The sequence below is a fragment of the Petaurus breviceps genome, unplaced genomic scaffold (genome assembly GCF_028583685.1).
Source record: "Petaurus breviceps papuanus isolate PSGF00001 unplaced genomic scaffold, PetGlider_PUasm1.0 225, whole genome shotgun sequence".
NCBI classification, from domain to species: domain Eukaryota; kingdom Metazoa; phylum Chordata; class Mammalia; order Diprotodontia; family Petauridae; genus Petaurus; species Petaurus breviceps.
In genome coordinates, this window is record NW_027185889.1 from 21,898,110 (window position 1) to 21,921,580 (window position 23,471).

At 37.8% G+C, this 23,471-nt stretch overlaps 1 protein-coding gene across 1 annotated transcript in view; it reads left to right on the forward strand.

Annotated features, from left to right (window-relative positions):
* ANO4 (anoctamin 4) overlaps nucleotides 1–23,471 on the forward strand; it is a 211,318-nt gene that overhangs the window by 46,594 nt on the left and 141,253 nt on the right. The gene's annotated exons all lie outside the window — the stretch shown is intronic.

Sequence of the window (23,471 nt, forward strand, 5' to 3'; positions counted from 1 at the left end):
ATAGAGCATGCTTCCTTCTAGAGTGTGGGCTCTTATTCTAGGCTATATAAACTTGCATTTTTAAGAATATTTGCATAAATGTATTTCACTGTAATTGATTTTCTTTGTAATCCTAAGCATTTTATTTTATACATTTAAAAATATTCTGAGAAAATCCTTAGGTTTTACTAGACTGCCTAAGGAGTCTGTGGTAAGAGAAGAGTTAAGAACCCTTGTTCTAAAGCCTGTCACCTCTGAATGTCATCCAAGCTGCTTTCCAGTGGCCTCTTAACTTATCCAGGCAAGGATGCCACCCCTCAGATTCTATTGTGTTATCTTCCATTGCAGAATCCATCTTCCTCGACTACCACTTTTCTCTGCCTGCTCCCCATTACAGAGATTGAGGCACAGGGTCAAGAACTGTTGACAGTGCCATGGGAATGCATCCTGAACCCTCTGGTGTGGGGGGAAGGGAGGTGGGGGAGAGCAACATGGTTCACATCAGTGAATCTGCAGCCAGAGGACTTGGGTTTGAATCTTAACTTTATCAGTTACTGATTGTTCAACCTTGGACAAGCCTCAATTTCCTCTTTACCAAATGGAGGCATTGTATGAGCAGCCTCTAAAGGACTTTCCAACTCTGAAATTATAATCAAAGGCTCTAACTACATGGCTGTCCTCTTTGCTGGCTCTCCCTCAGTAAATCTTCCCAAGGCACAGAATACAGAGTTTCAGCTCTTGGTTTTACTTATGTTGATGTTGGCCATTTTAGTGGCTTCATCTTTGTACCATAGATGGATACATCCAGCCAAAAGCCTTAAACAGGATCTTGGGACCCTTTTGGCAAATGGGGATTTTGCACAGGTTGGAGAAAGGGCCCTAGCAGAATCACCTAAGGTGTTCTCTCTGACTTGGGACACTTTGAGGTTTCTAAAACCAAAGGAAAAATGAGTCTGAAATGTTTCCAAGAAGAAAGTGAGGACACCTGGATCTTGGTGGCCTTTCAGGAGAAGATAATCCTTGCTAGAAGAATATCGGTCTAGGGCTCAAAGGCACTCTACAAGTCATCTGGTCCATTTTACAGATGAGGAAACTAAGGCATAGGAAAGGTAGCGTGACTTGTCAGAAAAGCAAGATCACAGATTTGGACCTGGAAGAGACTTTGGAGGTCATTTAGATCAACCCCCTCATTTTGCAAGAGAAAAAAACAGAGGCCAGGGAGATTAAATGATTTTCCTAATGTCTAAGACATCAGACTTGCATGCTTGATGTGATTTTATGAAACAGCATGGCATGGTAGATGAGACTTGGGGTCAGAAGGACCTGGATTCAAATCGTACCTCAAATACTTACTAGCTATCTCAGCCTAAGAGAGTCAATTGACATCTCTAGGCCTCAGTTTTGCCTATCTGATGTCCTTTATGATGCCTTCTAGCGCAATCTATGATCATTGCGTCAGGGTAGGAAATCTCCTGGAACATAAATCTATTGTTTTTTGACTGATGTAGGCTTCCAGAAATCCTTTGTTACTCCCTATTGATTAATCCCTGGTAAATCTTGCTTTTGAGTTTTTGAAATCATCCCTGTTCTTATTGGCTAACATGTTTGATCTGTGTTTGTGTTTTGCACTCTTTCTCTCTTCTCCTCCTCCCCCTTCTTTTTTCCTGAGTTTTCCCATTAAGGAACAACAACAAAAAAAGTCTAACTCATCGCCCTCTTGGAAATGACTAATCATTTCCTCCCTCTCTTCCTTTCTGAATCCAAAGATCATGGTTTCTGTTTAAATGAAATCTTCTTTTCCAGATCCACTAAAGGTTTACATTCTGAGAACCAGAAGGCAGCCAGATGTTGAATATTTTATCATGCAAATATACTCTTCAGATTTAGGACTCCCTGGAAGTTTCATAAGCTTTATTTTATGACTTTTTTATGACAGGTAAAGTTGAATGAATCTTAGGCTCCCTGAGTAAAGAATGCTGTTAAAAATGTGACAAATTCAGAGTCACATCTCAGGGGTATGCTGTTAAATGCTCTCTTTTTTTAAATTATTATTTATTTTTAACCTTTTCTTTTTAAATTTTGAGTTACAGATTCTCTCTCTCCTTCCTACTTCTCCCCCAGCCACTGAGAAGGCAAACAATATATGTTATACATGTGAAATCTTGCAAAACATTTCCATATAAACCATAAATATATATACAGAGTTCATAAGTTCTCTCTCTGGAGGTAGATAGCATTTTTTTTATCATGGGTTCTTTGGAATTGTCTTGGATCATTATATTAATCAAAGTAGCCACGTCGTTCACAGTTGATCATCATTATAACTATCACTATGTATGATGATCTCCTAGTTCTTCTCACTTCACTTTGCATCAGTTCATACAGATCTTGCCATATTTTTCTAAAACTACCTTCTCATCGTTTCTTACAGCAGAATAGTAATACTCCGTCACAATCAGATGCTGCAACTTGTTCAGCCATTCCCTAATTGATGAACATCCCTTCCATTTCTAATTCTTTGCCACTGCATAAGAGTGGCTATAAATATTTTTGCACATTAAGTCCTTTTCCTTTTATCTCTTTGGGGTATAGACACAAAAGATTAAAAGGCACAAGCACAGTTTTATAACCCTTTGGGCATAGTTCCTAATTATTCTCTGGAGTGGTTGGACCAATTCATAACTCCACAAGCAGTTTATTAGTGTATCTATTTTCTCTCATCCCTCATTTGTTATTTCTGATAGGTATGAGCTGTTACCTCAGAATTGGTTTAATTTGCATTTCTCTAATAAATAGTTATTTAAAACATTTTTCCACATGACTATAAATAGCTTTGATTTCTTCTTCCAAAAGTTGCCTTGGACCCTTTACCAGTTGTAGAATGGCTCTTAGTTTTATAAATTAGACTCAGTTGCCTTTACATTTGAGAAATGAGACCTCTGTCAGAGAAATTTCCTATAAAAGCTTTTTATATTACTTCGTGTTCTGTGGTACTTTTTAACAAAACATAGGTTTCCCTGATTATCTCTTCTAATTAGGCCTGTTTTTGCTTTTGTTCTGAGTTCATGATTGCTATGCTTCAGCAGAAGCATAATAGATTCTGCTCCAGACCATTATTTTAAATCTGTGTGTGTTCTTCTGCTTCAGGTGTATCTCTTGTAAACAGCATATTGTTGGATTCTTGGTTTCTAATCCATTCTTCACTCTGCTTCTGTTTTATGAATATCAGGGGTGGAAAACCTGTGACCTTGAAACCACATGTGGCCTTCTAGGTCCTCAAGTGCAGCCTTTCACTGAATCCAAACTTCATACAACAAATCCCCTTAATAAAAGGATTTGTTCTGTGAAACTTGGGCTCAGTCAAAAGACCATACCCAAGGACCTAGAAGGCCACATATGACCTCAACAGCACAGGTTTCCCACCCCTGGTTATAGACAATAAACAGAACATCAATTCACACCCTAATTTGTAGTGTTTAAAGGTTTCCAAGGTGCAATTGCTCACACTGAAAATCTAACAGTAGGTCTCGGGAGCCATATGACCTTGCTGCTGCACATCCCTGTATCTGTCCCTTCAAAGAGTTCACAAATAAAATGGGATGCAGCCATTCAACCTGCAAGTAAGGAAATCCAAGTATCTTAGATTTAGAGTTGGAAAGGTTATCCAGTCCATGATTCTTATGACAACAACAACCCTAGCGGTAAATGCTATGCCTCCTTATTATATTGCTATTATTATTTAAGCAACCATTCTTTAAGCATTTATTAAGTGACTCCTGTATGCAAGGTACTAGAGATACAAATAGAGGAACTGAAACAATACCTGTTCTCAAAGAGTTTCTGTTCTAATGGGAGAGACAAAAGATACATATATCAAGGGGGCAGCTAGGTGGTGCAATGAATAGAGCACCCGCCCAGAGTCAGGAGGACCTCAGTTCAAATCCCTCTCAAACACTTAACACTTACTAATTATGTGACCTTTGGCAAGTTACTTAGCCCCAGTTGCCCTGCCTTCCCCATTCCAAAAAAAGAACAAAAAAAGACACACATATAAATATCTGCAGAATAAATATAGAAAATAAAAACAAGGTAGTTATAAGATGGGTACCAGCAATTAAGAGGATAAGAAAAGGATTCAGGTAGAAGGTGGTGCTTGAACTGCCTCTTGAAAGAAAAGAATGATTCTGTAAGACAGAAGTACGGAGAGGGATAGGTAATGCAAAGTCATGGAAACAGGAGATGGAGTTGTGGGCAGGGCCACTAATCAATCATTAAATCAATGGACAGACATTTATTAAGGACTTACTATATGCCAGTCACTTTGCTCATAGCTATATATATAAAGAATGAAACAATTTATACTCCCTGTAAGCTTACATTTAATAAATAATACCTGTTAATACTTCACATTATACTTGTTTGTATATTTTTATTTCTATTTATTATTTTTATATTTATCATATAAAATATATATTTATGTCCATTATCATATCATCAGCTGAATAAGTATTACTTCTTTCTTGTGCTGCACATCCTGATTACTTGCAATGCAGCAAACCTGTCTTGAGCACTTACTGTGTGCAAGGCAGAAGGAAGCAGTGTGGCAAGCCTTGGGCCTTGGATTCAGATAGGCTCTTTGTTCATATATACTGGCTTCCTCACTCTAAAGAAGTCACTTAGTATCTAAGTGACCCAATCATTTCTCTAGGATGAAAAGTTACAAATGAGTTGCAGTCTGTACTATTGGAGGGAATTTTCAAACCAGAACTTCCCTGTATAAATGTGCAAGGTAAAGTGGAGAATAAGATTGAAAAGCCCCACCCACCCCACCCCCCAAAAATAGCCCTTGCCTTCAAGGAAATTAAACTCTATTATTGGGGTTTAAATGTAGACAAGTACAGAGTATATGTATAGATTGCTTCACATGGGAGAAATCAGTAAGCACTGATTTCTTACTGATGAGTAAGTAGGGCAGGAGGAAGGACAAGGATCAGCCTTGTGTGAGAACTGGCTTCTGAGCTGAGTTTTATAGGAAATTAGGGATTCTTATATTCTGAGCCAGAAAAGAGAAAACAAAAAACATCACCATGGACAGCTCCCAGCCTTTAACCTCTTTCTGGTGGTTTCCAACCTCTTCAAGCATAAAGACCCCCTTTCATTCCCTGGATTTCATAACAGCCTTCCTCTCATGCATGGCCCATATGAGCACGCATACATATATGCTAGAGTATAACACTACATCATTGTTAATATTCATTGATTTTGAAAACACAGACTGACAAAAACCTACTAAAAGGTCACTTCATCAGCAAATTAGAAGTACAAGGAAGAAATTGCCTCTCAGATCCTTGAATCTGAGGGGGAAAGTTGATGACCAAATAAGTCATAAAGAGGTTCACAAGAAGGTAAAATGGATAGTTTTGATTACATGAAATTAAAAAGGTTTTGTGCAAGTAAAATTAGTGTAAGTAAGAAATTCAGTAGCACTTTTAAATAGATGTGTTTGTTGTCTATTAATTGCTATGGCATCTAAATATAGTTAGGAAAAGGAAAAAAGTGATGTGTTATTTATTTAGAATGAATCCTTTAATGAAATGACTACTATTCACATGAATTTGTAGACCCCTTACATTTCCTTTTTGGATCTCCAGGAGCCTGGTCACCCACAAGTAAAGAAATACTCTTCTTCTCCCAGAGGAGTTGACTTGGCATTTATCACAACCAAAGATCACAGTAGTACCTGTGAAACAGTAGAGGTAAAAAAAAAAAAAAACACTGGCACCTGAGTCAAAGGACATGAGGTGTAAATCTCTGATGCTTATTGTCCGTGTAACTTTGAAGGATTCACTCTCTACCCCAGTCCTCAGTTTCCTGATTTGTAAAATAAAAAAGTTGGAGCAGCTGGGCTCTCAGGTCTCTTACAGCTCTAAGATCCATGATCCTTTAACCTACTTAGGTCTTAGTTTCTTCATCTGTAAATTAAGGCAGTTGGACTAGATGGCCTCATATGAAATTCTGTGATCCTATGCAGGAAAGTAATGTTGTAGAGTGAAAAGAATACCAACCCTTGGATTCAGATCTTGCCTCTGACACATGCTGTGTGACTTTGGACAAGTCACTTACTCTCTGTGGACCTCAGTGTCCTTATCTGGGGGATACCGTTTCCAGCTCTAGGTCTCTGAGCATATGGTCCTATGTCATCAAATGGGGAGAACTTTAAAGAATCTGAAGGATCTTGGGCTTAGCCACAGACCCACAATTACTTTTTTTAATGTAAAATGTATTTGACCTCCTGATATTGCAAACATTTCTAACTACTGTGGGCTGGCTTCATTGTTGGAGCAAAATGCCAAAGCATTGAAAGGTTGGATTTTTCTCTACATTTAGTATTAAATCAGTGAGATTATTCATGGGGTGCTATGGATACCAACCTTAACTTTTCATTAATATGATAATGACATTTAAAGTCTGCACCATTCTTGAGATTAATAGAGATGCACAGGCTTATTTTGTAGCCATTTTATTAACAAGAAATCAAGTCTAATTTACTCTTGTTTCAAAATAATGATACAGCCCCATCTCTGGAGGTGAGGACTGGATCTTTAACTGGATTCATATGGTTCCCTAAGCAAATGATCAGAGCCTAAAAGCATTTAATTCCAACTTATGACTTTCATCTATAAGTAGGAAAGCTGAAACCAGAGGGAAATGCAATTTTTTTCTTCCTCAGGAATGTCTCAGAGACCATTCCAAAGTTCTCCCCTCCCCATATTAGAGTATAAATCTCTTGTTGACAAGGACTGCCTGGTTTCACTTTTGTGTGCATGTTAATCTTCTCTTTCTCTGTATGATTTTAGTATATGTGTTGCCAAAGCAAATCCTAGAGCCTTGTGCATAGTATATCCTTAATAAAGACTTATTGGACTAAAAATCATAAAATACTTGGTCCTTTGTACAGCTTTTTAAGCAATAGTGTCACATTTCCTCATTTCATTCTTTTTGGTCAACATACCTTTAGTTGTACTTTTATTTCTTTGACTTTCCTCTTAAAACCCGAGGGTCTGCCTTTTCCCCTCTTCTCTCTTAATGATAGTACAATGGGATCATGGTTGTAGAGACTTCAGAGGACTTCCAGTCCAGCCCCCTCATTTTTAAAGTGAGGAAAGTAAAGTCTAGAGGGATTCAAAGAAGTGCCCGAGGTCATCCTGACAGAGGCTGGACTTGACCTTGTGTCCTTGTACTCTAAAGCCAGCCCTTGCTTCTCTCTACCACAGTGCTCTCTCAAAGAAAAGTCTATTGAGGCTGCCCCATGTGTCATTCAAACTCTCAACTTCCAGGTGATGTTATAGATGTCCTGCCTTTTAGTAGCTAGTATTTCTGGGGTATTTTAAAATTTTCAAGATGACCTTATATTGATTATTTTATTCTCACAAGACTGTGAGCTTGTTAAGAACAGGGACTGTTTTCTGGTTTTCCTTGTATCCTCAGCACTTAGCCTGGCAATACTAGGTTAACTTCTATTTTTCTATCATCTAGTGTTTAGCACATTGTATGTGGGACACTAACTTTGCTTACTTATTAAAGAAGTGATTGATTACTTCCCTCTGCTTATTGTTGCAGAATCTATAGACCTTCCTAACAACTCGTTGCTGCCCGTTTAACCCTATCTATCCTTAAGCTAACATAAAAGTATTACATCTTGGGGAAAAATTGGTGGGGGTTGAGGTGGACAGTGACAAGGTATAAGAGGGTAGGGGGACATACAATTCATCTCTGTAGATAGGGGCACCATAGGTTAAAGGTCATTGATGGGAGGAAGCACCTAGGGGTAGTTGTATCACACTGCAATTCCTTCCAGCTAAGGAGTGGAGTTGTTGATTGCTATTGGAAGGAAACACGTACCATGTCAGTGACCTGAGGCAAAGCCCCCTTTCCCACACCTAGGTACAGATCCATCTACAGCCAAGTCTCTTGGCTCAACATTTACCAGGACCAAGAGTTATTATGAGCATCTGTCCACTTCCCCAACCATCAAAATCTACTGAGTTCTTCCTAGAGACCATGGAATTTTCTGTCCTCTAAATTTCCTTTCTATTTAGTCCCCATCAGTTTGTATTGTCCCCTCAATTCTAATTTCCTTCTTCAGTCTTTGAAATTAATGAGAACAACTACATGTGAAAAACTGGGAAGCAAGTAGAAAAATGAAGATTCTTCCTGTGTAGAATTTCAGTTGAACAACATCGAAGCCAACAAGAAGAGAAGATGTGAGGGCTTCCTTTTTCCTTATAACAGTCCCAGCAATGCTTCCCTCCCTCTCAGGGAATCTAGGCCCCTTACTTCCATTTGCTCCTTCCCTGCACCTGTTGGTTGCTTCTTCTCTGTCCAATTGTACATTTTTTCCCGTCTCTGTTGTGGGTAACTAAGCCAGGGTTTGAGTAGGGGAATGCAGGTGCTATGAGAGTTATGCCATCTACCCCCTCATTCCATGAATGATGGGTGAACTATGTCCACAAGTGAATTATTCAAAGTTCAACCTAGACTTCAGTCACTACTTCCAATGACTCAAGGCTGCCTCCTTTGCAGACATTCCTGTGGGTGAGCTAAGAAGGCCATTTTTATTGGCTCTCATATTCAAACTCTTGTGAGCAAAGCTTTTCAAGTCACTGATTCCTCCTGTCATGTTCTTTGTTGTATTTGCCCTAAGTCTTCTTTTATTTAAAAAATGTATTTATATATTTGGTTTTTACATCACCTTTACCTCCATGTATCTCCCTTCCTACCCTAAAGAGCCAACCCTTATAACAAATAAGAGAAAGGTGGGGTCAGGGGGAGAGACAAAGCAATGCTACAAAACTAACCAACACAACCATTGAGTCTGACGGTGTGTGTATTATTCCATTACCTTTACAGAAAAAGAAAAGGAGTCCGCCATCCTTCTTATAGAATGAAAAAGTATGTTATTGCTAAATATGGTACAAATAATGCTAATGAGAAGTGGTGGGCTACAGTGCTTATTGGGCTGATCTCAGAGTCAAGAAAACTGGGTTCAAGTTCAATCTTCAACACATGCTCATTGTTTAAACTTTGGGAAAATTAGTTAACCTCTTTTAATTACCTTTTTAATCCTATGAAACTGTGAACTGTCAAACAGTTACCAATCTGCATTTTGTAAAAGGATTTTTTTATAAATAGAATCATATTTTTTCCAATTATTCCATGTAGAGATAGTTTTAAACATTCATTTTTATAAGATTTTGGGTACCAAATATTTCTCCTTCCTTTCCCCTCCCCAAGACAGCAAGAAATCTGATATAGGTTATATGTGTACAATCATGTTAAACGTTTTTCCAAATTAGTCATGTTGTTAAAGAAGAAACAAAACAAAAAAGAAAAAAACACACAAAAAAGACAAAAAATGACGATAGTATACTTTGAACTGCTTTTAGACTCCATAGTTCTTTCTCTGGATAGTATTTCTCTGTGGATAGCATTTCTCTGTGGATACCATTTTCCATTGTGAGTCTTTTGGAATTGTCTTGGATCATTATATTGCTTAGAAGAGCTAAGTCTATCAATGTTGATTATCACACAATGTTGCTGTTACTGTGTACAATGTTCTCCTGGTTCTGTTCTCTTCACTCAGCATCAGTTCATGTAAGTCTTTCCAGGTTTTTCTGAAGTCCCCCTGCTTATCATTTCTTATAGCACAATAGTAATCCATTATATTCATATACTACAACTTATTCAGCCAGTAAAAGGAATTCCTTAGCAGAAGTTCGTTGACCCAGAGGAATCATAAATCTGGGCATTTTTTTTTAATTTTAGAAGATGAAATCATATCCCCAGCTAAATTTAGTCCTTTTTTAACTGATAGCTCATATAGAAAAAGCAAAATCATGTATGTCATAAGCAGCATGGCATGGTGGCTAAAATGCTGACCTTAGGGTCAGGAGAATCTGGGTTCAGAATCCTCCCTCTGTAGCTATGTGACCTTGGTTAAATCACTTAACATATGTGTGTTTGCTTCGTTCAACTCCTTAACTTAATTACTAAGTCATGCAAAGTCTGAGATCTGGACTGAGAATCAGGCAAGAGTTCCGCATGCTGATAAAATAATATCTTTTATGTAATCATGTAAAAAAATAGTCACTTGGGGAAGTAGAAATAGCCCAGTGTTTAAAGTGGAAGGACCCACATCCAAATCATGGTTCTGCTATTAGTTGTGTGGACTTAGGTAAATGATAAAGGAAAGGGAAGAAAAGGGAGGAAGGAAGGAAGGAAAGGGGGGAGGGAGGGGCAAGGGAGAGAAAGAATAAGGAAGAAATGAAGGAACAAAAGGAAGAAAGGAAGGAAATATTAAATTCTTACTAGGTTCCAGGCATTGTGTTAAGCACTAGGGATACAAATACAGGCATAAAGAAAGACAGATCTGCCTTCAGGAGCCTTACATTCTAATGGGGGAAGACAACAAATAAAAGGGACCTGAAAAGTGGTAGTTGGGGGAGGATGAAGGTACCCAGGGCAATTACAGGTCTACAGGAGTAAAGGATGGCCTGGAGGAGACTGAAGGCAGTCCAGCCACAGTCTGTTTACAAAATGAATGCTCCAGGAGGGAGATAGTTATGAAGTATGGTCTACCAGCACTGCAGAGAAGTGAAATGCAAACATGTATTCTAGTGAGGTTGGTTGAAGGATATAGATATAACAGGTCAGTTCTCCGGTAAAACAAACCTAAATTAAAGAAGGATAAGGACCAAGATAAGGTCAAAATGGGTATATGATTTAGACATACAGGGTGATATCATAAATAGATTAGGGGAACATTGAAAATTTTACCTATCAAATCCATAGACAGGGGAAGAATTTATGACCAAACAAAAGATAGAGAGGATCACAGGAAGTAAAATGAATGGTTTTGATTACATTAAATTTAAAATTTATGGAACAAACAAAAGCAATGCAGCAAGAATTAGAAGGAAAACAGAAAGTTGGAAAATTTTTAGCAAATTTCTCAAAAATGTGGGAATATGAGTCAAATTTATAAAAGGAAGAGCCATTCCCCAATTGATAAATGGTCAAAGGATATGAATTGGCAGCTTTCAGAAGAAGAAATCCATGTTATCTAAATCACTATTGATTAGAGAAATGCAAATTAAAGCAACTCTGAGGTGCTACCTCACTTCTATTATGGTAGAAAAGGGAAATGACGAATGCTGGAGAGGAAGTGGAAAAATAGGGCCACTAATGTACTGTTGGTTCAGTTGTGAAGTAGTCCAGCTATTCTGAAGAACAATTTGGAGCTATGCCTAAAGGGCTATAAAACTCTCCATATTGTTTAGCAATACCACTACTAGGTCTATATTCCAAAGAAATCAAAGAAAAAAGGAAATGGACTTATATGGATAAAAATAATATATTTATAGCAACACTTTTTGTGGTGGCAAAGAATTAGAAATTGAGGGGATGCCCATCAACTGGGGAATGGCTAAACAAGTGTGGTATATGATTGTAATGGAATACTATTATTGTTTGAGAAATGGTGAAGGGAGTGGTTTCAGGAAAACCTGGAAAAACATATATGAGCTGATAAAAAGTGGAGTGGGACCAGGAGAACATTATGCACCGTAACAGCAATATTATAATAAACAATGATCGACTGTGAAAGAGTTAGCCACTCTGATCAAGATAAAGAGTCAAGACAGTTCCAAAGGACTCATGAAGAAGTGTTATATATCTCAAGAGATCTAATGAGTTCTGAGTGCAGACTCTGAATGAAGACTAAAGCATATTTTTTTCTCTTTATTTTTCTTACTTTTTTGCAGTATGGCTAATATAGAAATATCTTCTGCACGATTTCACATGTGTAATTGATATCATTTTGTTTGCCTTCTCAACGGGTAGAGGAGGGACTGGAGGGAGAGAGAGAAGTCAGAACTGAAAATTTTTAAAAACACAAATGTTAAAAAGAATAAAGATAAAAGCACAAATAGTTGAATGCCTTCAGATATCCTTTGGACCTAGATTTGCTTCACAGCAAATTCAGTGGCCACATAGTACTAGCATTGACAGATCAATTCATAGGATGACAATCATATGAGGGGAGCTTTTATCATTCTTCTGATAGGGAGTAAAAGGCAGATCTCTGATCTCTGCTCCAAGGCCTTACCAGTTTCCTTTCTTCAAGATCTCTAGCCCAGTGATCTTCAGGAGATGATTAACTGAGACGGAAGCAGGAAGACTTAGGTTTGAAAGCTTGATCTTTATCTAGTTCAGGGCCATGAGCTAGGGTTTGTAAGACCCTTAATTTTACATTTCCAAACTAATAAAAGCAATTTTTTTTAAATCCCTTCCTGGGCAGACTCTGTTATCTTTAAGTCTATTTTTTGTGTCAGAATGGGTCCCTCTTTAAAGTTTAGTATTGTAAAGAAAAAACAACAAGAAGAGAATGGTGCTGTTGAGCATTTAAGTAGAAGCATTTAAGTACCCTCCATCTCTCCCTCTCCCCTTCTCTCTTCATAGATATACGGAATATTATATATTAAAACATACTTGTAGGTGGGAATCAACATATGTATATGTCAGTTGTTGTTCAGTCATGTCCAACTTTTTGTGACCCCCAGGGACCACAGCACACCAGGTGCTTCTATCTTTCACTGTCTCCCAAAGTCTGACCTAGCTCATGTCCATTGCTCCCATGACACTGTCTCTCCATCTCATCCTCTGCCATTTCCTTCTCCTTTTGCCTTCAATCTTTCCCAACATCAGTGTCTTTTCCAATGAGTCCTGTCTTCTCATTATGTGGTCAGAGTATTTCAGCTTCAGTATTTGACCTTCCAGTGAGTGGTCTGAATTAATTCCTTTAAGTATTGATTGATTTGATCTCCTTGCTCTCCAAGGGACTCTCAAAAGTCTTCTCTAGCATCACAATTCAAGTGTCAATAAACTGTGATGGGGAAAATCATGATGTATATAGAAGGGATAACTGTAAATCTATCAAAGTGTTGGTGCCATGAACTCAGCATAGACAGAACTAACTAAGCTCATTATCTTTTCCCGAAAACCAATCTTCTTTCCAAGTCCCTTCTCTGCCAAGGGCATCAACATTCTTCTAGTCGCCCAGGTTTATGACCTTTTAGTTACCCTTGATTTGTCACACTTCCATATCCAACCAGTTGCCTGCTCTTGTTATTTCTACCTCCCAACATGTCTTACATATATTCCCTTCTCTCTTTCTATATGACCATGGCCCCACTTCAGGCCGTGTTCACCTCTTACCCACACTACTGCAGTAGCCTCCTAATTGGTCTCCCTAACCCTCTACTCCCAGACTCTACTCCATAAGCTTAGACAGCTGTCATAATCATTTTCCTGAAGTCAGGTGTAGCTTTGTTGCTGTTCTACTCAACACTTGCCAATGGTTCCCTGTGTGCTGGTTATTTCCCAGAATAGAATATAAGTTCCTCGAGAGGAGGAAAAAGCTATTTTCCAGAATCATCTTCTGACAGAAATGTCATTGTCTTTTTATTTAACAGTCACTGTTGTCCTTCCTTGACTCTCCTTTGCCCATTTTTCTTTCTGTCTGAGACCGAGAGAAGAATGTGACCATTTGCTTTTGGCTACAGTATTCTATACAGGTAGGCAGATAAGGAAGATCTTTTTTAATTTTTCTTAAAACTATATAAATTGAAGACTAAGATTTATTATTACATAGCAAAATATACCTGTAAAATGTCACCAAGAAGTTTCCCTTGTGTTAGAAATTCTTGCATTAATTAAAGAATTACCCTATCTAATAGCATAGTCCTTGGTACATAATAAGTGCTTAATAAATGCTTATAGACTGGTAAGTTCATTGATTAATGCAAATATTCATAACTTTTCATTTCCATATATGAGAGGAGTAGTTTTTTAGGGCATTTCACACAAAAAAAGCAGGTTGTATTATGGGATCTTTCTGACCTGCAGTGGGAGAGGGATTTTCGTCTTCTGGGAGTTCCTGATAGCCATGAATTCCCAAGACTAGTCCTTATCCATATTGATACTGGGGTGATATCTATCTATCTGGAGGTATACACAAATATATGTGTATATATGTAATACATGTATACATGGTGTCTACATACATCCACACACATATATGTGTTATTTACTAAGGACAGTTCACCATCTGACATTGTACAGGTGGCCTAGATTCTCTTGGCTGCAGGGAAATGATTTTTATATTCTTCTTTAAAAGCTGGGTGTTTTTAAGTACTCACAAAACAAAAAGCTGAACTTGTGGTTACAAATTCCTAAATTATGTTCCATTTTTTAAGCTAGTGGAATGAGTCGACAGTTATGAATCAGATGTCCAGAGTTTTCCCAACATGGGGACTTATGGACAGGGGATTGACATGGCTAAGTGCCGATTTGGAGGAGGGAAAGTAGAAAATATCCAGGCTTATACTGTGCTGATAGCTCCTTTTCTTGCGGAAAAATGATCAGGCTTTCTCTCTTCTTGTTGCCAGACAACATAACCAGGATCAATATATAGAAATTACACGAAGATTTTGGCTCAATATAAAGAAAAACCTCCTAATTTTCAGGGCTTCCCAGAAATGAATGGACTGCCTCGTGGAAGAGGGGAAAAGACTTTCATCACTAGAAGTCATTAAATAAAGGCTCAACAGTCACTTTTCTGAAATGTCAGGGATAGAGTTTGTGCTTTGTATAGGGTTTTATTGCCTTACTTGCTTTCATTTGTTTAGCCAGAATTTAGCACAGTTCCTAGTATAGAATAATTATCCAATAAAGGCGGGGAGGGGGGCTTCACTCCATTCATTCATATCTTTGTAGTCTCTTCCAATTCTGAAGTTCTCAGGTTCTAAGAGAGATGTTTTATACAGAACGATCAGAGCACTCATGGATAACACGATGATTTGCATATAGTAGGTCCTCAGCAAATGTAGCATTAATGGATGAATTATTGGAATATCTGTAAAATGACAGGTTTGTGGAAGAAGGTAGGTCTGACCACTTACCAGTATACTTACCCAGCAGTGGGCTCCTCAAAAATTGCAAGTCACTGTGTGGATGATCCTATAAATAAATAAATGTTTATTTATTTATATGTATGCATATATATGCACACACACATATATATATATACCTTCATATGTATGGAGATATGTATATATTATAAACAGACACACATATATCATATATACACACACAAACTTGTGTACATATCCAGATAGGTATCACAATCACTATTTATATGGATAAGGACTAGTCTTGTGAATTCATGGGTATCAGGACCTCCCAAAACAGGAAATTCCCTCTCCCACTGCAGGTCAGAACCTTCTCTACAGCTTCTAGTCTTGGAGAATCACTTGGGACATTGAGAATTTACTTGACTTACCCAGGGTCACGCAGCTATTATGTGTCAGAGTCAAGACTGGAACACAGGTCTTCCTGGTTTCACAGCCAAGTCTTTATTTACTAGGATGTTCTGGCTTTCTTCTCTATAGCTATACAACTTGGTCAATATCTATATCTTTAACTATACAAATATACAGTCTAGCTCTCCATAGATATCAGCCTCTAAAATGTGTGTGTAAATCAGTGTAACATACAGCATGTCCTAAAAGTGTTGTTGCAATTTAAAGCTTTAATAGATTAAAACTTCATTAAGACTTTTGGGGCCCCCTTGTGTCTATGTGCATATGGGCATATTGAACATACATGTATACAAAATGGATATATGTGCATATACATGTGTGTATATCTTTTTTTTAAAGGCAGGCAGGCAGAGACAGAATAAAAGAAAGGAAGAGAAAGAGGCAGAGACAAAGACATACTGGTGACTGAGGGAGGCATCATCCAAAGTTCTTTCCTGCTCTGCTTTTATGATTTTATGACCTGGTTTGGGAGCATCTTCCCTTTAGTCCCATAAAATGATGCAGAGTAAATGGAAGCCCCTCACCTCTGTAGTAATCCCTTAGTGATGAACTGTAGTTTTGAGAGTTTCCGATGAACATTAGGGATGACTCTTGGTAATAATCCCTTTGCGGTGTGTGTATGCATGTGTGTGTGTGTGTGTGTGTGTGTGGTGTGGTATGGTATGGTATGGGGAGGGGATAGTGATTAGAGAGTTCTCATAATATTTCAAAAATCTGACGTCACACTGGGACCACATCGCATCAAGAAGCAAAGGTTTGATTGGCTTATTTTTTTTTTAATTTTATAGGTATGATTTTTAACTACAATTACAAATCAATATCACTTATTCCCTATACTCAAAATGAGTAAGATGTAATGATTTGCCTAAATATCACTGCTTCCCCTGACGCAAGGAAGAATGTACAAGTCAGATGGTGTGTCTGTGTCTGTATCTGTGTGTGGTAAATGGTTAGACCTATTTATGTAGGCAGCCAGGCACTGCAGTGAATAGTGCTGGACTTAAGAGTCAGGCAGACTCAAATTCAAATTGTGCCTCTCATGTTTACTAGCTGTGTGGCCCTGGGCAAGTCCTTTATCCTTTCTCAGCCTCTATTTCTTTATCTATGAAAGGAGGATAAATAATACCAACTACCTTAGAGGAATAAGGTGCTCAAAGGAGATAGCATGGAAATTGCTTTGCAAACTTCAAAGCGCTATTTAAATGTTAGCCACTGTTTTTTTTTTTTCAAAGAGATATTCCTTCAAAGACATTCCATTCATTTATTCAGGTACCTATTATGTGCAAGCTACTCTGTTAGATTTGGATAACCCACAAATATATCTTAGTAGTCTCAGTGTAACTTAACCTCTCAGCCTCAGTTTCCTCATCTGTAAAATGAGGAAGCACCTGTTTCATAGAGTTCTTGTGAAGATCAAATGATGTAATGTGTGTGAAGTACTTTGTAAACTTTAGGGTGCTATATAAATGTGAGCTGTTACTTATTTTGTATATATGTATTGTGTGTATATATATATATCATGTTTGTGCATATATATTGTATACGTATATATATATATACACGCATACACACAAACGTATGTGTGTGTGATAGATCCAATATAGGTACATATATGTACCTGGTTTCCTGTGTTTTCCCAGGGAGCCAGTAGCTGCAGTGGAAGGCACCACATACCATAGCTGGAATCATGAGGTCTAACCTGGACCCCCAGTTCTGCCCTTTAATACCCATGTGACCTTGCAGAGTTTATGCCAACCTCTCTGAGACCCAGTTTCTTTGTGCACCCCATCCTGACAAAGAAAATGGTGTACCAAGCAGTGTAATGTGGAGAAGCTGTTGTTTGCATGCCTGATCCAGACATTTCTTTATTCTGTGATTCTCCTTCCTTTGTTTTCAGTCATTTGTGATCTGTATAATACATACATGTATATACACACATACACATATAAATGTATATCTAATATAAATTTATATTTAAATTTTACATAAGTCTATATATAACATATGTAAATTTTAATATATAAATGTACAAATCTGTATTTGTAATATCAGTCAATCAGCAAGGATTTATTAAGCTCTTACAATATGCCAGGCATTGTGTCAAATCCTGACAGGGCTTAGACATTGAAAAGAGAAAAATATTCTCTGCCCTCAAGGAGCTTACACTTTTAAAGCAGGAAACAATGTGTAAATAAATAGGTATTTATTTATGGACAGAGTCCATAGAACACTCTGGAAGTAAGCTTAGAAGGGATGGCATTAACAGTGAGGGAATGAGAAAAGCTAAAAGTAATGTTTGATCTGGGTCTTGAAGGTAAAAGGCAGAAATTGAAATGTCGAGGTGAGGAGGAAGATCATTCCAGGCATGGGGGGAGGGGGGAGAGAACATTGCAAAGTCATGGAAATGGGAGATTGAACATCTATTGTGTGTGAAGAATAGTAAGACCAGCAATATGACTGGACCACAGAGTGAGGGAGGGGGAGTAAAGTAGAAGAAGGCTAGGGAGGTAGGAAGGGGCCATATTGTCCAGAGCTATCAGTGCCAGAGGATTTTAAATTCAGTCTTGGAAGTAATAGGGAACCACTGGAGTTTACTGAGGCTGAGAGAGTAGGGAGAGGAAGCTGACATGGCCAGATGAGTAAATAAATTTCTGGAGTATTGAGGAATACAACAAGTTTAAATTGATCCGGGTCCATGAGCTCTGTGTCTTTTCTCTGGTTCCTTGGATCACTGCTATGTTTCTTCATCTCATTCCCCATTCATTTCTCCAGGAAGAACTTTAAGAAGTCAAATTACAAACTCTGGAAAAAGGTATGAATAATTTCTTTTTGGGATGGCTAACTGAAAGAAATATTCAGGGGAACAAATAGCGGAGGGAGGAACAAACATAGACATTGAATACAAGTTGCAAAAGAAGTTAAGAATCCAATAGGACTGTTAGTTGCTGGATCATTTTAAGGCAGAGTTAGTCTGAGTGATAAGAGTATAAGTTGAGCGTCGCAGACTTCTGTGAGGACACAGTCATTATTTTCAGTGCCGTGGCCACATACTATGTGAATACTCAAAAAATAAAGCATAATATTGCTAATAAAAAGATGACAGACTCTTCTTATTGGCTGCTAGAGGAAGATAGAATTTGACTGCAGGCAGGCAGGAAGGAAGGATGGATAGATAACTGAATGAATTAATTCATAACTGCATGTATGTGTTATCTCCTATACCCTACTAAGAACACCAGTGGTTCCCTATTCCCTTCTGTATCAAATATGAAGTCAATTGTTTGGTATTTAAAATACTTCTCAAACTAAGAGCACCGGCCCCAGTGTTGGGATGACCTGGATCGAATCCCGGGCTCAGACACTCAGCACCACACCCAGAAATAACTGGCCGTGTAACCTTGAGCAAGTCATTTAACCCCGATTGCTTTAAAAAAAAATACTTCTCAAACTGTCTCCCTCTTACCTTTCCAGTCTTATGGTCCCCTACATTGCATCTACACTTCTCTTACTGTTCCTCAAATATGACACTTGCTTTATTCAAGGTTCTGGAGAAACACATAGAAAAACAATAGTTCCTGCCCTCTAAACTCTTACTGTCTTTGTAAAATAACTCAATGTTCAAATAAGAAACTTCCTATCAGGTAGTCATTATGGGGTGTAAATAAGTTCCATCTAGACCTGGATGAGTCCAAGTTATTATATAGCAGGTCTCTGAAATGTCTTTGCAGGACCAAAGTAGGAAGAGGAACTATTCCAGAGAACTTTTTTTTTTCCTCCACATATCCTATGACAAATCTCCCATATCCAAATGGTTGCCCTTAGGTAGACCAGCACTCCAGAGATGAAGCAAGCCCTAGATAGGTCTTCAAGAGTGGGAATATCTAGTTGCATCTGAGTAATCATTTGCTGTATCATACCCACCAGTTTGTCAGTACATAATGCAAGCCAAGAATGATGCAGCTGGGCTCCCATTTTCCTGCAAATATATCTTTTTCATTCTCAAACTGTTTTCCGTCTCCTTGTGAACTAGAAACCCCCTCAACATCTAAAAGCTCAGGTACCTTGTTCCAGGTACATGAACAGGAATAGAATGGAAGATGAGTGTTTAGCCTTCCCGCAAGTAACCTGCTGTGTTTGATCATTCCTTTATTACATAGATAGAAGGATATCCAGCATGTATTTTATGTCATCTTGCTTGTTTTTCACCCAAAGATCAATTGTTAATTGTTCCCCATTTGCTTCTTACATGTGCCTTTGTTCTCTTGAAATCTATGTTAGCACTTCTAAGCAGAGACTGTGTCTTTTCTCCCTTTCTTTCTTTCCCTCCCAATGTCCCAAAGCACCTCAGTGTCTAATATCTCTGTGTTGAATATTGGATGAATGAATAATTAGGTGAATTCTTGGGAAAAAAGTATCTATATTTTCTTTCTTCTTAGAATTAGCATCTTATAAACATTGCAAACCAATACTAGAAGAAGGAAGTCCTCAAGAATTACTAAATTAATGGAATAAAGATCTGGCAGAAATCTCATGTATTTCTGTAGGTAAAATCATGACATGCAAATGCACATATAGATACATACATACCTATATGCATTGTATATCTAATTAGTATAAAATGAAATAAAAATAACTTCAAGAAGTTTGTAAACAAACGTATATATATGTGTATTATATATATTTATCATGTATATGTATGTATGTTTATATATATATATGGGGGAGGGGGGCACTGTTGCCCATTTGGGTCAGCTAAGTGGTATAAAGTGGATAGAGTTCCAGGCCTGTAGTCAAGAAGACTCCTCTTTCTGAGTTCATATCTGATCTCAGACACTTACTGACTGTGTGACCCTGGGCAAGTCATTTAAGCCTCTTTGACTCAGTTTCCTCATCTGTAAAATATCTGGAAAAGAAAATGGCAAACCACTTCAGTATCTTTACCAAGAAAATCCCAAATGGGGTCACAGAGATTCGGACACGACTAAAAGGACTGAATAACAGCAACTGTTGTCCATTTAGTCTATGTATATCCACATGGGTCTTTCTAGAAGTGATTTACACAAGAGTAAAAATAGACATCTTTATCATTTCCTCCCCTTCCCCTTCTTCAAAGGAGCCTTTGATTCCTGCCAGGAGGGTGGCTCTGGCCACTCCTCAGAGAAAAGGGGTACTGAACTGGAATTCTACCTCTTTGATCCATTATTACTATTATTAGGGTAGACAGCAAAATTTTTAGGTTCAGTCTAAACACCTAATCACTATTTCCTGAAGGGAAAGGAGAGCTTCAAACACTAGATCCAAGATTTCAATCCTTCCCACCAAATGTCATTTCCGCAATGAACACAGAAAACATATAGCAAAGGAAGCCTCATATCCTCTTACCCAATAATAAGACAGAAATCAGAGGAAGTTTACATATGAGAATATGTTAGATGACATTACAAATTAAATGAGCTCTCCCTTTGGGAATGAGATAACTCAGTTCAATCAAGAGAGAGTCCCAGATCTCGGCCAAGACAAAATTCCCCAAAGTCTCTAGTGTAGCAGTCTGGGGGTAAGGATATGATAGAGACTTCTTGCTCTTCTCCTGTTGGCTTCTTCTCAGAGTCTGTCTCTCCCTTCAGCAACTTGAAGAGTTATCCTCTCTCTTGAAGCTAGAAGCCAGAAAAACCCAGATCTCTTCTCTCCCACTTAATTCCCCCTTATATCCCACCCATACAAGTATTGGGCATTGATCTCTACCAAGGAGGAGAGGATTCCATACAATTGACCCTTACAAGTAAGAGTTACATATACATATATAGATATGTAAACACACACATATATGCACTTATATACATATGTATATATATAAAAATACAAAGGAGGGAGGAAAGGAAAAGAAGAATATGAAAATTCACATTTCATTCCTTCATATTCTTTACTATACTGTCTTAACTTACTTCACTTTCCCCAAATATTATCTCTTTCTACCTTTAGCTGAAGTCAAAACTACTTGTAAATTTTGGTGTAGCATTTGGGGGAAGAAGGACCAGACGTCCTGCTACTTTTTCCATCACTTTCACTTTCATCCTCTTTTTTAAAAAAAATCTCTTCTTTTTAATATCACCTTCATTTCTCAATACTTTCCTTCTTCTTCTTCCTTCCCAGAGAGTCATCTCTTTTAATAAAGTATATTTTTAAAAAGCAAAAAAAGAAGTAATTTAAGCAAACCTAACCAGTACATTACTTAACTCCAAAATTATATGCACTGTTCCAAATGCATACTTCCCTACTTCTGTAAAGAAGGAAAGGAGGTTGGGTCTCTTCTTTAGGTTCAAGCTTGGGCATTATAATCCCTTCTATCACTAGAAGTTCTTTTTGATAGAATTCTTCCTGATAGAATCCTGTTGATTGACAAAACAGAATATCGACAAAAGAAAGCACCAGTGTCTAAGAAATGTTGTGGGGTTTTTTTATTTTTGTTTTAACTAAACTACTTATACATTTCAGTTTCTGTGAGGAAAAAAAATGCTTAATACCTTGGAAAACCTATTTGGAGATGATAGCAAAAATATTTTTCAGTAGAAGAAAAATGATATAGAAGCTGTCTCATCAGTAATCAGTTGTTTCACATTTATTTTTCAGAAGGTGATCTTCAGAACACATTCAGTATTGGGAAGTGGGCTTGTGTTCTCTCTATTGTTTGTTCTTTGAAAAGCTGAATATTAATGATACAAAAGTCCTGTACATTTAAGTCATTCCTTTTAAATATGCAACAGCAATAGAAAACTATCATTACTTAGGAAAATGACATGAATATTTCCTATTTACTGTCAAAATAGCTTTTAACTTTTCTGAGCAGTTTAAATATAGAGTGGACAAACATTAAGTGTTCGAGGCATAAATGTTTGTAGATAAGAGACTTGTCCTTGCTCTGCATTACTGGAAGGCTATCTTTCTTGACAAATAAAACCTTCTCAAAAGCAATTTACACATATTGGCAAGAAGTATGTCAGTTGTATGTTTTGAAAAATTTTATGGGTGAGGAAAGCCAGGCTCTTTAAAAAGACCCTCGGGTAGACGCATCAAAAGTTAATGATGGTGTGAGTCAGCAGGGACCAGCCATGCACTACAGAGTTTCACTGATCTTTTTTGAAAAGAACAGAGAGCACACATATGGAAAAGGAGTCCAGGTATTAGCTTGCCCTTGGTGGAGAACACCAGGGAGCTTTCCTGACATGACGTTCTATATCCGTGCAAAATCAGTGACCATGAAGAATCAGTAAGTGACTGTTGGCAACTGATAGAAGCAATATTGGAGGTATGGGCCTTTGGTTTCACATTGGAATCCATAGCACATAGGAATATTTAAAAAAAAAAAAAGCTCAAAGTAGAGCTTGCATGGCGTTTAATGAAGTGCCACAAGCATTTATTGAGTGTCTCCTGTATGGCAGGCAGTGTACTAAGTTCTGGCAATACAAAGAAAGGCAGAAAACATTTCCTCCCCTCAAAAAGGTCACAGTCTGATCCAAGAGACAGAATGCAGACCATAAGGATACATACAAGGTAGATGGAAGGTAACCTCAGAGGGAATATGCTGGGCATGGGGCACATCAGAAAAGACCTCCTACAGAAGGTGGAAGTTGAACTGAGTCTTCAAGGAAGCCCAGCAAGTGGCTAGGAGGTGGAAGGAAGAAAGGAGAGTGTTCTGAATATGGCGGTGGGAGGGCAACCAGTGCAAAGGCATGAAGTCTGTGGATGGATCATGCTAACAGAAGACAGGTTGAAAGCATGCAGGGTATTTTTCATGGAGAAGGGAAGGCTTAAGTGGAACATGAAAACACTCTTAAATTATTTAAAGGATTATCACAAGTGGGATTAGACTTGTTTTCTGTGGCCCTTGAAAGACAGAATTTGAGGAGCAATAGGTAGAAAGATAAAAGGGTCAGATGTAGGCCCAATATAAAAGACAACTTCCCAACAATCAAAATAATCCTGAAATGGAATGGGCTATTTCCTATATATACATGCATTCATACATATATATATATATATATATATATATATATA